At 47.2% G+C, this 17300-nt stretch overlaps 1 protein-coding gene across 6 annotated transcripts in view; it reads left to right on the top strand.

Moving 5' to 3' along the window:
* LOC144608796 (cell surface glycoprotein MUC18-like) overlaps positions 1–17300 on the top strand; it is a 159144-nt gene that overhangs the window by 62646 nt on the left and 79198 nt on the right. The gene's annotated exons all lie outside the window — the stretch shown is intronic.

Raw genomic sequence — 17300 nt, 5'->3', positions numbered from 1 at the left:
CCATGAACACATTAAATGGTGGTGCTGGCTCGAAGGGCCGAATAGCCTACTCCTGCACCTATTGTCCATTGTCTATTGTAAACTTTCCCTATCCGCGTACCCACCCAAATGAGTTATAAATGTTGAAAGAGTTCAATATGACTGCATTCGTTTAGCTTGATTTGCTAACTCATAACTATTTTTTTAAAGAATCAAAATGTGCCCTTTCTTGGGATGCACTATGGAGCTGGGTTTGAAATATAACTTGCCAACTTCCACGCTCCCAAATACGGGACAAGGTGACATCATCGCCCCGCTCCCCACGTGGCCTCACCCAGCCAGCGGCCACGGGCTCCCACTCCACCAATGGCGGCTGCCCGGGCAGCCGCCATTGGTGGAGCGGGAGCATGTGGCCGCTGGCTGGGTGAGGTCACGTGGGGAGCGGGGCGGAGACGTCACCCTTTGTCCCTTATTTGGGAGTGAGGAAGTTGGCAACCCTACTAATAGCGGACAAGGGCGGTCCCGTACGGGACAAACTAATTGAGCCCAAACTACGGGATGTCCCGGCTAGTACGGGACAGTTGGCAACCCTAAATATGACTGAAGATAGATGCAAAATGCCGGAGTAACTCAGCGGGATAGGCAGCATCTCTGGATAGAAGGAATATGACTGTTGTGGCTCACAGCATCTTGCAGGGGGAGTTGTTGCTTTGCCAGCTAGTATCTCACTAAGTGTGCACATATGTCTGCCTGTAACCTCGCACATTCCAGGCATGATTCTGTTTGCTTTCTTGTTGCCTTCTGTGCTTTCAATTGTTGCCAGACCGCAGCAGGCTGAGGGGACGGGAGCAGATTGTCATCGCTGGAGCCGCAGGTTTTCACACACAAAACGTTTTACGGTCTTTCCGACCAATTCCTACCACAGCCAGTCCAGTATTAGTAGTAAAGACGGTAAAACCATATCGTGCAAGTGGGGCAGCAACGTTGTGAACCATCCAGTTTCACCACAGGGGGCGCAGCTGTGCCGCGGTAAAGTTGCTGCCCCACAGCGCCAGAGATACAGGTTCGATCCTGACTGGGTGCTGTCTGTACGGAGTTTGTACGTTCTCCCCGTGACCACGTGGGTTTTCTCCGAGTGCTTTGTTTTCCTCCCACTTTCCAAAGACGCGCGGGTTTTCTAGGTTAATTGGCTTAGGTAAAAATAGTAAATTGGCCCTAGTGAGTAGGATAGCGCTAGTGTACGGGGTGACCGCTGGTCGGTGTGGACTAGGTGGGCCAAAGGGCCTGTTTCGCGCTGTATCTCTGAAGTCTAAAGTAAAGAGAGGTGTAATGGTTGTTAGATGGTGTATGGCAGGGAATGAAAATAATGGCTTTAATCCTCCCAAAAGATGGAATTTTTGTTCATCCAGTACTTTTTGCCAGACAGATATTCTCTCATCTTCTAATAAAGAAGACCATTTGGCCCATTGGCTGTCTGCTAGTTCTCAGAGTTTCTACACTCCTCATTTCATATTTGATAAACCTCTCTGGATCTCCTTCAGTGCAAACATATGTTCCACATACGGCAGTGACTAGAACTGTACACAAGCTGTGGGTTAACATGTTGGTCGGGATGGACAAGTTGGGCCGAAGGGCCTGTTTCCACACTCTATGACTCTATAACCAGGTTGAAGCCAAAAACTCCTCCATTGTAATAGTAACAAAAGTCTCTTGCAACTTTAAAATCCTCTACTAAATTTTATCTTCGCCTTCAGTTAACTGACGCCGGTATTCATTAATCCTTGCCACGATGGTCTGCATTTCTGGCATCGTCTTGGTGAATGGACATTTCATGTTCTTACTGCTTGACTGTCTTTTCTTTGTTGGTCTCCTGAAAGTACACAGAGTACTGTACTCTTATCAGTGTAAACAGTGATTACTTCCCTTCAGTTACTTCAGGCGAGTTTCTTGTTCATGGTGTCCAAATTGTGTGTTTTTTCCTCTGTGGCTTATTATAGACAATAGACAATAGGTGCAGGAGTAGGCCATTCGGCCCTTCGAGCCAGCACCACCATTCAATGTGATCATGGCTGATCATTCTCAATCAGTACCCCGTTCCTGCCTTCTCCCCATACCTCCTGGGTTCCCTGTATATTCTTGTAGAATTGTGAATTTCACACTGCAGGCTGTCCTGTTCCTCTGCACCAATCATTGTCTCTCCATTCCTTGATCTGGTTGAGTTTAGTTTATGGTCACGTATACCGAGGTGCAGTGAAAAGCTTTTGTTGCGTGCTGACCAGTCAGCGGAAAGACAATACACGATTACAATTGATCCATTTACAGTGTATAGATACATGAGAAGGGAATAACGTTCAGTGCAAGGTAAAGCCAGTAAAGTCCGATCAAGGATAGTCCGAGGGTCACCAATGAGGTAGATAGTAGTTCAGGATTGCTTTCTTTGTTTGATTAAAATGTTTGATTTATAAGTATATGCTACTCTGCATAGGAATACTTTGGACCAATCTTCTCATGATCCACTCCATCCATCCTTTTCCATTGACCTGACGACATGTTTTCTAGGGATGCATCCCTTTTGTAAATGGATAAATGTACTAATCATTGCTCACAAGATAAATTACCTTGCAATTTTCCTGAAAAAAATCACATTTGCTGTGTTTCGGCTAAGAGTGTGCCATTGGCTGTCCTCGTGTTTTCTCACTGAGCAAAACAAAAGGAGGTGGGTGGTGTCTGGTCTTCCAGTAAACTTGGAATGGGGATAAGACGAGAATGCAAGGAACCCTGGGAAAGTAGTATTGTCCTGGACAAATCTTCTATCCTTCTATCTGGAATAGAATATGTCTTGCCCTCCTCAAATCCAGGCAATATCATGTTCCTCCACTTTGTTTTCTCAGTCAACCATCTTTGTGTCCAAAGTGCAGCATTTCCTTGCATTTGGAACATTACTCACGTGCAGGAAGACATCTGAAAGTATTGTACAATGAGGAGGAAGAGGATATAGGCAATGATGACTATAGGAATAGGTGGAACATTGAGATGTTTCCTGCATTTGATGGATAGGAAATGCTCAGATGTGGATTCATGTGTGGACATATGGGGCTAACTTGTACAGTAGCTGATGGCATTCAATATTCCGATTCTTACATGAAAAATTATGTCTTGGTTGATATTCCAGAAACTAGCCTGCTCTAATCAGTTAATCGTTTCATCTCCTATAAAAGGGGGTACAAAATGAAGAGTAAAAGGGAAAGAATGGAAATTACATTTTATGAACTGATTTGCAAAGGAGCAAGGATGAGAATCAACATTGTGCTCATGTTAGGTTCGTAGCACGTAATCTCTGGTACCTTCCTAATTGACCACCGAGGGCGGCATGGTGGCGCAGCAGTAGAGTTGCTGCCTTACAGCGCCAGAGACCCAGATTCGATCCTGACAGCTCGTGCCGTCTGTGCGGAGTTTGTACGTTCTCCCTGTGACCGCGTGGGTTTTCTTCGGGTGCTCTGTGGTTTCCAACCATACTCCATAGACGTACAGGCTTGTAGATTAATTGGCTTCGGTAAGTTGTAAAAACATTGCCCCTGGTGTGTGTAGGATGGTGTACAGGTGTGGGTGACCTTTCTGTCATGGGCCTCCTCCAGTGCCATAGTGAGGCCCACCGGAAATTGGAGGATCGGCACCTCATATTTCACCTGGGCAGCTTGCATCCCAGCGGTATGAACATTGACTTCTCCAACTTTAGATAGTTCCTCTGTCCCTCTCTTCCCCTCCCCTTTCCCAGTTCTCCCTTTATCTTCCTGTCTCCACCTATATCCTTCCTTTGTACCGCCCCCCCTGACATCAGTCTGAAGAAGGGTCTCGACCCGAAACGTCACCCATTCCTTCTCTCCTGAGATGCTGCCTGACCCGCTGAGTTACTCCAGCATTTTGTGAATAGATACCTTCTTGGTGTACAGGTGATCACTGGATGGTGCGGACTCGGTAGGCCAAAGGGCCAGTATATCTAAAAGTCTAAAAAAGTAAAAGTCTTTATACCAAATACTTGATTTAATTTGGAAACGGCCTGTTTGATCTTTGCGACCGTGTGGAGTTTATCGACTTGCGCATGTGCTTATAAATGTACCAGAACCATTACTGAAAGGAAGCATGCAGGTACAGCAGGCAGTGAAGAAAGCCAATGGAATGTTGGCCTTCATAACAAGAGGAGTTGAGTATAGGAGCAAAGAGGTCCTTCTGCAGTTGTACAGGGCCCTAGTGAGACCGCACCTGGAGTACTGCGTGGAGTTTTGGTCTCCAAATTTGAGGAAGGATATTCTTGCTATTGAGGGCGTGCAGCGTAGGTTTACTAGGTTAATTCCCGGAATGGCGGGACTATCATATGTTGAAAGACTGGAGCGACTAGGCTTGTATACACTGGAATTTAGAAGGATGAGAGGAGATCTTATCGAAACGTATAAGATTATTAAGAGGTTGGACAGGTTAGAGGCAGGAAACATGTTCCCAATGTTGGGGGAATCCAGAACAAGGGGCCACAATTTAAGAATAAGGGGTAGGCCATTTAGAACTGAGATGAGGAAAAACGTTTTCAGTCAGAGAGTTGTGAATCTGTGGAATTCTCTGCCTTAGAAGGCAGTGGAGGCCAATTCTCTGAATGCATTCAAGAGAGAGCTAGATAGAGCTCTTAAGAATAGCGGAGTCAGTGGGGTATGGGGAGAAAGCAGGAACGGGGTACTGATTGAGAATGATCAGCCATGATCACATTGAATGGCGGTGCTGGCTCAAAGGGCCGAATGGCCTCCTGCACCTATTGTCTATTGCAAATGGTTTCCCAGGATTTACATTTGCAATGCGCCAACCTCGCATCACTGCTGGAAGAGGCGTGATCAATATCAATCCCACTGAGGTTCCACTGGAGTGGACGGCAGCTCAGCAGAGGTGAGCCTGGAGAACGATGAGGATCTTTTGTGCATTGATGAGAAACGATGGAGATGTGATATAAAAATGGCAACCTTCCAATAGGACACTTCGGCATTGATTCATATAAGCAAAATGTGTAGCAGCATTCTGTGATACCATGTAAGCAAAAAGGTAAATTAGGACTGCTCTTGATAAATTCTTCATTTAAAAGAACGAATACTCATTCCTTTTCTCCCGAGATGCTGCCTGTCCCGCTGAGTTATTCCAGCATTTTGTGTCCACCTCGTGCAGAGAATAGATTTTTATGCAGAACAGTGAAGGTAAAACCTGTGAAATATTTATGAGGCAAATAAACCCTTGGTTTAGTTTAGAGTTACAGCGTGGAAACAGGCCCACGGCCCACCGAGTCCGCGCCAACCATCGATCACCCATACACACTAGCTCTAAGCTAACCCACTTTCTCATCCACTCCCGACAAACCATAGGGCGCTTAACCTACAAACCCACACGTCGATGGGACGTGGGAGGAGACCGGCGCACCAGGAGGAAACCCACGCGGTCACAGGGAGAACGCCACACCTCCACACAGACAGCACCCGGGGTCAGGATCGAACCTGCGTCTCTGGCTGTGTGAGGCAGGGGCTCTACCAGCTGCACCACTGTGCTGTCCACTTGTAACGGTTAACAAATGTAGACAAACTGAGTTCCTCATCTAAATCCATCTTGTGATCTGACTAATTTGAAAAGGAATAACATTTTGGGTATCCTGCCATTTCTTAAGAGTTACATCCGTTTATATTGCTAAATATAATTACTTCAAACTTCATTTTTTTTCACTTCATTTTTTTAAAAACTTTTTTTTAAACTTCATATAATTACTTCAAACACATTTTTATTTACACTGCGTATGTATTGCATATATTCCTCACCATCACAGGATGCTAGAATATCAATTTATTGATGCTAGCTTTTTAAATAAATTTGCATTTATTCAGTGTTTTCAGATCTTGGTATGGGCCAATAAATTACTTTAAAACTGCAGTTAGGCTTGCAAAAAAAATGCAGCAGCTAAAATGTAACAGGACATTTTTACCATAAATAGCCATGAGATAACGACCAGATCTGTTCTGATGCTGTTCAGGAATAAATTTTGGCCAGGACACCAAGAAAATCAGTTGCACTAATTTCAAACAGCTTTGTGTGTTTTTAAAGTTGGAATTTCCAGCAATGAATAATCCTGTCCCAGTTCAGTTTAGTTTATTGTCACGTGTACCGAGGTACAGCGAAAAGCTTTTGTTGCGTGCTATCCAGTCAGCGGAGAAACCAATACATGATTACAATCGAGTCATTTACAGTGTATCGATACATGATAAGGGGATAACGTTTAGTGCAAGGTAAAGCCAGTAAAGTCCAATCAAAGGTAGTCTGAGGGCCACCAATGAGGTAGATAGTAGCTCAGCACTGCTCTCTGGATGTGGTAGGATGGTTCAGTTGCCTGATAACAGCTGGGAAGAAACTGTCCCTGAATCTGGAGCTGTGACCTGCATAAGTTTTCCCCCGCTGCTCCGATTTCCTTCCACACTCCCAACGACATATAGGTTTGTAGGTTAATTGGTTTGGAATAATTGTAAATTGTCCCTGGTGTGTGTATGGGATAGTGTTAATGAGCGGGGATTGCTGGTCCGCGCGGACTCGGTGGGCCGAAGGGCCTGTTTCCACGCGGTATCTCTAAAACACTAAACCTTGTGGTGTTCTGCCACAGCAAGAATGCAGCCTCCATTGCGAATGTACATGAATGGCAAATGTATCCACAAACGTTGGGGCATCAATGTCTTTTCAAATCAGATTGCAATCAAACTAAATTTAGTTTGGAACCAAACTTAAGGTTGGCGCCTTAAGCCACAGGTGGTGGGTGTATGGAACAAGCTGCCAGAGGAGGTAGTTGAGGCTGGGACTATCCCAATGTTTAAGAAACAGTTAGACAGGTACATGGATACAGTGGTAACATGAGGGGTAACTTCTTTACTCAGAGGGTGGTGGCTGTGTGGAATGAGCTTCCGGTGGAAGTGGTGGAGGCAGGCTCGATTTTATTATTTAAGAGTAAATTGGATAGTTATATGGATGGGAGGGGATTGGAGGGTTATGGTCTGAGAGCAGGTAGATGAGACTAGGTCAGCGAAAGTGGTCGGCGTGGACTGGTAGGGCCGAACGGGCCTGTTTCCGTGCTGTAATTGTTATATGGTTATATGGTTATATGGATAGGACAGGTTTGGAGGGATATGGACCAAGCGCAGGCCGGTGGGACTAGTGTAGCTGGGCCATGTTGACCAGTCTGGGCAAGTTGGGCCGAAGGGCCTGTTTCCACACTGTATCACTCTATGACTGTTTACACAGAGTAAACCCTTCCGAATTTGGCGGAAAGTTTCCGCTTTCTTATTTTATTTCCGCCATTCCGATTTTGCCTCACATTTTTCCGCAAAACACGCCTCGCCGCCTGCCCTGCCCCTCGCCCCGCCTGGCCACTCACCACTGGCCTCGCCTGGCCACTCGCCACTGGCCTCGCCTCGCCACTGGCCTCACCTCGGGGACATGGACCGTTGTGATTTGCTATTGAAGACCACTAGAGCAAGTATGTCTTCAACGAAATTAGGGATGTGCAGTTTTAAATGAGACTCTTTCTTTATAACTTAGTCATACATTTTATGACCATTGTTTTTTTATTCAATACCAAGAGAATTGGGATGTGTAAGGAAAAAGCAAAATAGAAAAAACAAAACAAAACATATTTTTCTTTGTGTTGTAAAAAGTATTTCTGTTCAATTAATAGTAGAATATACTCATGATATGCCTGACATTGTACATGTAGTCCAAGAACTACAGACTGTTGGAAATAATAGTCGTTTTTCACACGTGAATGTAGCGCAACGTGTATGTGCATTTGGCGTGCATACTTTTTTTTTGCTGAAAAGTTGCATTACGCGCGCTATTATGAATTTTGATGTAGAATTCTGAATTTTGGACATCAAAATTATGAATTTGTAAAATCAAATGTTGGGAGGTCTGTTTGCACCAAGATGCAGAACAGAACGCCACAGGAGATCCTTCTTCCCTGTGGCTATCAAACTGTACAACTCCTCCCTCTTCTGTCATGGGGTAGACCGGCACTCCCCCCCCCCCCCCCCCAATCTTTGCACACTTCCAATCCTGGACTTTCCACTCGTCACTTTAAATTCATATTTCATGTATCTAGTTGTGTTTTATGACTGTTGGCAGACCAATTTCCCTCCTGGGTTAAATACAGTTCTATCGTATCGCACCGTATCAAAATCTCCTTGCAGGCAGAATCGCTAAAGTCTGCAGTAAAATCTAATTGGTAATAGTTCAGGGATGAGGTACAATTGAACGGGAAATTGTGGGGGGAGGCGGGGGGGGGATTTTAATCTCTAAAAATGGTTGTGTTTTGGGCAAGCAGGTTGTGAAAGTTTCAAAGATTTTAATCTTGAACCCAATCCAGCCTGAGCTTTGCCATGTTTGGTTATTACAAAGGCAGGATAGTGTTTGCTAACTGCTCCATTCCCAGCAGATGAGATAGTCATGTAAATATATTGTAGCGGGATTGCAGATGCTGGAATCCTGAACAAAACACAAAGGGCTGGAAGTACTCAGCGTGTCAGGCTACAACTGTGGAGGATACTCATAAGTGACAGAAGTCGAATTAGGCCATTCGGCCCATCAAGTCTACTCCACCATTCAATCCTGGCTGATCTATCTCTCCCTCCAAACCCCATTCACCTACTGTCTCCCCACAATCTCTGACACCCGTACCAATCAAGGATCGCTTCACTGAACACCTGCGCTCGGTCCGCATTAACAAAACTGATCTCCCCGGTGGCCGAGCACTTTAACTCCCCCTCCCATTCCCAGTCTGACCTTTCTGTCATGGGCCTCCTCCAGTGCCATAGTGAGGCCTACCGGAAATTGGAGGAACAGCACCTCATATTTCGCCTGGGCAGTTTGCAGCCCGGCGGTATGAACGTCGACTTCTCCAACTTTAGATAGTTCCTCTGTCCCTCCCTTCCCCTCCTCCTTCCCAGATCTCCCTCTATCTTCCTGTCTCCACCTATATCCTTCCTTTGTCCCGCCCCCCTGACATCAGTCTGAAGAAGGGTCTCGACCCGAAACATCACCCATTCCTTCTCTCCCGAGATGCTGCCCGACCTGCTGAGTTACTCCAGCATTTTGTGAATAAAAGGATCTATCTATCTCTGCCTTATATCCACTGACTTGGCCTCCACAGCCTTCTGCGGCAAAGAATTCCACAGATTCACCACCCTCTGACTAAAGAAATGTCTCCTCATCTCTGTTGCGGGTGTATGGGGTGATCGCTGGTCGGCGCGGACTTAGGGGGCCGAATGGGCCTGTTTCTGTGGTGTAGCTCTAAAGCCCAAACCCAAACATACCAGTAAATTGCCGACTGTGATCACAAGGTAAGCATAACCTGTGGAAAAACAGTGGCGTGCGGATGTTGCTGCCAACGTGGGACTTTGAACAAAAATAAATCAATATTTCAAAGGTTATGACAGAGTGCCGACTGTGTGCTGATGTGTTTGGAGACTTGCCTTTCATCAGCAGCACACGGTGAATATTCCTGCCAAACTCTTGAATAATTTATTGCGTTTTATTGTCGACATGAGAAGCGTTTCCACGAGAAGCGTTTGGCAGGAGATGGAGATGATTAACAGCAAACAGGCAAGGTATTTATTTGTTGGGCTGCATTGGGAAGCAGACAACAGGAAAGTCACAATTAGAACCCTGGACTTTGAAGTGGGGAAGAGGAAGAAAGGTTCAACCAATAAAGCTGTCTTAAATCTAGAATATAAATTGTGATCTGAATTTTCAAAAGTACAACGTATATCTTCTCCAGATAGACACAAAATGCTGGAGTAGCTCAGCGGGACAGGCAACATCTCTGGAGAGATGGAATGGGTGAGGTCTGTTGCCTGTCCTGCTGAGTTACTCCAGCATTTTGTGTCTATCTTCGGAATAAACCAGCATCTGCAGTTTCCTTCCTACGTACACGTTGCGGCACGGTGGCGCAGCAGTAGAGTTGCTGCCTTACAGCGAATGCAGCGCCGGAGACTCGGGTTCGATCCTGACTACGGGCGCCGTCTGTACGGAGTTCGTACGTTCTCCCCGTGACCTGCGTGGGTTTTCTCCGAGATCTTCGGTTTCCTCCCACACTCCAAAGACGTACAGGTATGTAGGTTAATTGACTGGGTAAATGTAAAAATTGTCCCTAGTGTGTGTAGGATAGTGTTAATGTGCGGGGATCGCTGGGCGGCGCGGACTCGGTGGGCCGAAGGGCCTGTTTCCGCGCTGTATCTCTAAATCTAAATCTAAATCTTCTTGATGTGTCCCACCTTTGGGGAAAAATGAGGCAATGGTGATGTGAAAGTTGGTGCAGAGGGATCGGCATTCTGCACCTGGTCCCGATCCTACGGTTGCCAACTGTCCCGTATTAGCCGGGACATCCCTTATTTTGGGCTACATTGGTTTGTCCCGTACGGGACCGCCCTTGTCCCGTATTAGTAGTGTTGCCAACTTCCTCACTCCCATACAAGGGACAAAGGGTGACGTCACCGCCCTGCGCCCCACGTGGCCTCACCCAGCCAGCGGCCACGTGCTCCCGCTCCACCAATGGCGGCCGCGCAGGGCGGTGACGTCACCTTGTCCCGTATTTGGGAGTGAGGAAGTTGACAACTCTACCTGATCATGATCCACACTCAGCCATTTCCATCGTGGCCTGGACATGGATGACGAGAGAGGTTGTTGCGCGTTAGGTGAGATGGCTCGCGTGAGGTGAACGGTCTGCTTTGTTTTCCCAAGTCACCTTTTCCAGGCCTTGCTTCAATATCCACCTGAGCCTCCTAGTGTTATTTGTGGTCCTGAATCCATGTTCTCAAGCTTGGTTCCAGCAGGATTACTGCCCTAAACAGTCACTAACCATAGGACTCGCTGCTGAGCACGACGGCTCTTGATAGTTGCCTCAATATCTTCATGTGAACCTCACTGAGTGGCTTTTCAGTGTTGTGCCACTATTGAAAGACGCTTGGAACCTGTGACTCCGCAGTTGACATAGTCTTGGATTTTTTCCAGAGTGGGAAGGTCGTGAGTGAAATCAATCATTTTAGCAGTAAGAACACGTCGCATCAGAAGCTTGAGAACAAATTGTTCTGCAGCCTCATCAGCTGGAACCAAGGCACAGGGACGTCCAAACTTCTACCTTGGTTGTTTTTGAAATGTGGATATTTTTCATATTACTGTATTTTGAAACATGATCACTGAATATGCAATTGCCACACGAGCCTGGCATCTTTTGGCATTGCTCAGTTTGTGAGCATCTGCTGGTTTCATTTCTGAAACGTGGTGACAGGCAGGTGAAATATTAACCTTGACAAGTGTGAGAAACCGTAGCAACAAAGAACTGCCTCATACGCAAAAGGACACACAGTGCCGGAGTAACTCAGCGGGTCAGGCAGCATCTGTGGAGAACATGGATAGGTGACATTTCACAGAGTGCTGGAGTAACTCAGCGGGTCAGGCAGCATCTGTGGAGAACATGGATAGGTGACGTTTCACAGAGTGCTGGGGTAACTCAGCGGGTCAGGCAGCATCTGTGGAGAACATGGATAGGTGACGTTTCACAGAGTGCTGGAGTATCTCAGCGGGTCAGGCAGCATCCCTGGAGAACATTGGTGGAGCGGGAGTACGTGGCCGCTGGCTGGGTGAGGTCTCGCGGGGCGGTGACATCGCCCTTTGTCCCTTATTTGGAAGTGAGGAAGTTGGCAACCCTACTAACACGGGACAAGGGCGGTCCCGCACGGGACAAACCAATTTAGCCCAAAATAGGGGATGTCCCGGCTAATACGGGACAGTTGGCAACCCTATTCCACGCTGCATCTCTAAAGTACAAACTGTTCACCCCATGCTCCTCAGGCCTGACTTAGCGGAGAAAACCAAAGTCCCCTCTTTCAGCTTGAGTCAGTTTGTTTTTTAGTTTGGAAGGGGCGAGCTGAAGAGGAAATTGGAAAATTGTGAAATAGGAATTCACAGAAGCTCTGCTGTTATATCCATATTCAGAGGCACTCCGGGGTTAAAAACAGAATATCACGTTTCTCCTCTGGCTGCAGGTCGGGGGGTGGAGCTGGCCGGGCCTGTGGAGGTGTAATGTCATCTACTCTGCAGCGAGAGACTGCAGCTGTTGTGTTGTCTGCTGCCCCACACCTGCACTGAGACTACCTTTGTCCCGCAAACCCTCTGCAGACTCCGCTGCTGAGAGAGGAGCCTCCATGTCTGGAGCAGCTCTCCACTGGGCTTTGCTTCAGGAGCCTTAGCCCCTTCTCTTATCTGCTGCACGGTAGAAGGTTTTCATTCAAACTGTTCTTAACCAAACTCTGACTAGTCTCTGACTAGTTTTACTGTCCTCCTGTTTAATTTTGCTGATTGTATGCCTCAATGTCATCTTCCCCTCACTTAACAATGATCCATTCTACATTGCCTTGACCATTGTCTGTTTTGATCTGCCTTTTTCACACCTCACCCTTCCACATGTCTCTGGTCACCCTCTCCCCGGACTCTCAGTCTGAAGAAGGGTCTTGATCCGAATCGTCACCCATTCCTTCCCTCCATAGATGCTGCCTGTCCCGCTGAGTTACTCCGCCATTTTGTGTCTATTAGCGTCTAGAACGTTAGACATGTTGGGGCGGCACGGTGTCGCGGAGGTAGAGTTGCTGCCTTACGGCATCAGAGACCCTGGTTCGATCCTGACTACGGGTGCTGTCTGCACGGAGTTTGTGCGTTTTCCCCGTGACCACGTGAATTTTTCCCAGGTCATCCCGGTTTCCTCCCGCACTCCAAATACATGCAGGTTTGTAGGTTAATTGACTATGGTTTAAAAAAAATTGTAAATTGTCCCTTGTGTGTAGGATAGTGCTAGTGTATTGGAATCGCTGGTCGGCGTGGACTCGGTGGGCCGAAGGGCCTGTTTCCACTCTGTATAATTAAACTAATCTTCTGTGGCGCAAAAATAAATGAAGTCTTGCAAAGCTAACTGGAGAATGTAGCAATTGGAATGGGTGGAGTGGTCAAAGAGACAAAAGAGACTGCAAAGCCCCGAATCCTGAACAAGAAAAACTATCTGCTGAAGAAACTCAGCGGGTCAGGCAGCATCTGTGGAGGGAAATGGACAGACCACGTATCGGGTCTGGACCCTTGTCAGACTCTGAAGATGAGTCCCAACCCAAAACCTTGTTCTCCCAGCAGTTTTTTTAAACCATTTTTTATTTCCCCGTGGCTGGTATTATTTTAATCTTAACACCAGCAGAGCAGGTGAATCAAGGACCAGAGGACACAGATATACGGTGAAGGAGAAAGATTTAATACGAATTTGAGCGGTAACTTCCCCGCACATTAACACTATCCTGCACACGAGGGCCAATTTTACATTTTAGATTTTATATCAAGCCAATTAACCTACAAACCTGTACGTCTTTGGAGTGTGGGAGGAAACCGAAGATCTCGGAGAAAATCCACGCAGGTCATGGGGAGAAACTACAAACTCCGTACAGACAGCACTCGTAGTCAGGATCGAACCCAAATCTCTGGCGCTGTAAGGCAGTAGCTCTACCACACTGCCATTGTCTTTGCATAAATACCACTTGTGCGTGTTTGTACTTGACAGTCAAGTCAAGTCAAGTCAATTTATTTGTATAGCACATTTAAAAACAACCTACGTTGACCAAAGTGCTGCACATCTGACCAGGAAAAAAAAAAGAAACATACAGTGGCAGGCAGCCAAACACAACGGCGCGGCCATCTTGAACAAAATGTTAATTCAATCACCCACAGTCCAACAACAAAAGCATTAAATAAGCATCAAAATTACACCCCCAAAAAACCCCCAAAAACACCGTCCAACAATAAAAGCACTAAACAGGCACCCAAATTACCCAACCCCAAAAACCCCCAAAACACAGTCCAACAATAAAAGCATTAAATAGGCATTCAAACCACCCAACCCCAAAAACACACAAAAAAAAGAAACATCCATCAAAGAAACATCCATCACAGTGAATCTCCTCCAGTCCTCTCCTCACTGTGATGGAAGGCCACAATGTCTTTCCCTTCTCCCGCTGTCCTCGCCCGCAGCCAGGTTGTTGTGGTTGCAGGCCGCGCCGGACGGTCCACAGCGGGCCAAGCCCAAGGTGCGTCGCGTCGCAGCCGCTCCCGCAGCCTCCGAAGACGGCCGGCTCCGCCGATGATAAGTCCGATCCGGGGCGGGCGAACACGCTGCTGCCGCTGTTGCTGCACGTCGGGGCGGTCGTGGCTCCCGACATTGAAGCCCCCGCCCAGCAGAGAAATATCCCGCGGCCTATCTTAGGCCGCGCCGGACGGTGAAATGTCCGCGATCCAAGCCCCGCGATCCGGGGCGGGCGAACCCGCTGCCGCTGCCGGAGCTCCCGATGTCGGCATCCACGCGGCCCGAGCCTAAGGCGAGTCGCAGCCGCTCCCGCAGCCTCCGAAGACGGCCGGCTCCGGTGGTGGTAAGTCCGATCCGCGGACTCTGCGAACCAGAGCCCTGGAGGCCGCCAGCTCCAGGAGTTGGGCCGATGGTAGGCCGCAGCAGGAACGGAGACACCACCCAGAAAACAAAGGTCGGGTCTCCGTTCGGAAGGGACACCTATTTACAATGTTACAGTTTCCCCCTCCCCCCCCACATACACACATAGTACACAAAACACAAAAACACCACATCACAACTACAATTAAGAACAAAAAAAACAACAGTATATTTGTACACCAGCTGGAAAGGTGCTAGCACTGATTACTTGGACTCCTGAGGCCAATTCTTCAGTTCAACAGACTACCTGGAAATGTTACACATGCATGAAAACAGAAATACCTATACCTGGCAGCCCGGTCACTCCCTCTTCTCCCCTCTCCCATCAGACAAATGTTATAGGCGGGTGAAAACGCACACCTCCAGATTCAGGGACAGTTTCTCTCCGGCTGTTATGGGGCAACTGAACCATCCTACCACAACCAGAGAGAGAGCAGTCCTGAGCTACTATCTACCTCATTGGAGATCCTCGGACTATCTTTGATCGGATTTTATTGGACTTTATCTTGCACTAAACGTTATTCACGTTATTCCCTTTATCAAGCATCTGCACACTGTGGATGGCTCGATTGTAATCATGTATTGTCTTTCCACTGACTGGTGAGCACGCAACAAAAGCTTTTCACTGTATCTGGGTGTACGTGACAATAAACTAAATTCAAACTCAAGAACACAATCTCATCAGTAATCCAACTGCTCCAATTTCCACAGATGCACGTATTCATTTGCAGGTGTTAAAGGAATAAAGTTGCTGCCATGGACCCATTGATTTATTCACCTGGTTCTCCAACGCGCTAGGAGAAGCTTGCATTTCACAACTTTGCCTTTCACAACTTTGAGGAACTGAAGTATTATTTTGAAACGCAGCGTTAGAATTTAGCAAGAGAAGCATCCGCCTTGTTCTGCAAAGTTCTACTAATTGAAAGGAATAATTGCAAAATAGGACTGCAACAAGGTTGCGGCCTACAGGAAACCCTTACTTTTAGTGACTTACTAATAGTTGGAAACCGAGGAGGAAAGGAAAGCAAGAGTGTGGCATGTACAGTGTGCCAGTATTTATAATTCATCCTCATCATCACCGCGCCTGGTTTTCTCTGCAAAATTGGATAATTTGGAGTCTGAATCATGGATTGCTGGGATGCATTTTTGTTTTCATTAGACTTTACTTTAGACTTTAGAGATACAGCGCGGAAACAGGCCCTTCGGCCCACCAAGTCCGCACCGACCAGCGATCACCCTGTACACGAACACTATCCTACACACACTGGGGACAATTTCCAATTTTACCAAAGCCAACCAACCTACAAGCCTTTTGATCAAGCAGAACACACGGCTGGGTGGATGTTGACCGCACCGAAGTGGAGACGGTCGAAAGCTCGACGTTATTTGGAACAAATATCACCGACAACTTGTCCTGGACCAGCCACGTCGAAGCTAAGAGCACCATCTCTATTTCCTTAAAAGGCTCAGGAAGATCGGCATGTCCCTAACATCCCGCGCCAAATTCTACAAATGCGCCGAAAACATTTTATTGGGATGCATCGCGGCCTGGTTTGGGAACAGCTCTGTCCAAGACCGCAAGAAATTGCCGAGAGTTGTGGACATAGCTCAGACCATCTACATTTCACGCTGCCTCGGCAAGGCCACCAGCATCATCAAGGACCAGTCTCACCCCGGTCACTCCCTCTTCTCCCCTTTTCCATTGGGCAAGAGGAACAGAAGTCTGAAAATGCACATCTCCAGATTCAGGGACGGTTTCATCCCAGGTGTGATCACAATCATACTTTATTAGCCAAGTATGTTTTGCAACATACGAGGAACTTCATTTGCCATACAGTCATAACAATAAAAAGCAACAGGACACACAAAATAAATGTTAACATGAACATCCAGCACAGTGACTCCTCCACATTCCTCACTGTGATGGGAGGCGAGAAAAAGGTCAATCTCTCCCTTCTTTGTCCTCCAGCGGAAGGGGGCCTCTAACCTTCCATTGACGGGACGATCTTGACTCCCGTAGCCGTCAGCAGGCAACTGAACCATCCTCTCACCAGCTAGAGTGCGGTCCTGACCTCCCATCTACCTCATTGGAGATTTTTGAACGATCTTTTATTGGACTTTATCTTGCTCTAAACAATATCCCCTTTATCCTCTATCTGTAGACTGTGGACAGTTTGATTGCAATCTTGTCTCAATGGCAATAAAGGGGGCTTTTCCTGGATGGCTGCCAGTGACTGGTGGAGTTCCGCAGGGGTCGGTGCTGGGGCCGCTGCTCTTCACGGTGTATATTAAATTACTTGGAACAGTGGGATTGAAGGCTTTGTGGACGATGCAAAGATAGGTGGAGGGGCAGGTAGTGGGGAGAAAGCAGGGACTCTGCAGAAGGGCTTGGACACGGCTGGGAGAGTGGGCAGAGAAGTGGCAGATGGAATATAGTGCAGCAAAGTGTGGAGTCGTGCATTTTGGTCGTAGGAATAAAGGCGTAGACTATTTTCTAAATGGGAAGAGAATCCAGAAATCGGAGGTGCAAAGGGACTTGGGAGTGCTGGTGCAGGATTCCAAAAAGTTAACTTGCCAGTCGAATCGGTAGTAAGGTTGTTGGCAACGCAATGTTGGCATTTATTTCAAGAGGGCTACAATACAAAACCAGGGATGTAATGCTGAGGCTTTATAAGGCACTGGTTGGACCGCATTTGGGGAAGTGTGAGCAGTTTTGAGCTCCATATCTGAG

The sequence above is a fragment of the Rhinoraja longicauda genome, chromosome 32 (genome assembly GCF_053455715.1).
Source record: "Rhinoraja longicauda isolate Sanriku21f chromosome 32, sRhiLon1.1, whole genome shotgun sequence".
Classification (NCBI taxonomy): Eukaryota; Metazoa; Chordata; class Chondrichthyes; order Rajiformes; family Arhynchobatidae; genus Rhinoraja; species Rhinoraja longicauda.
This window is presented reverse-complemented; position numbering and strand designations above follow the sequence as displayed.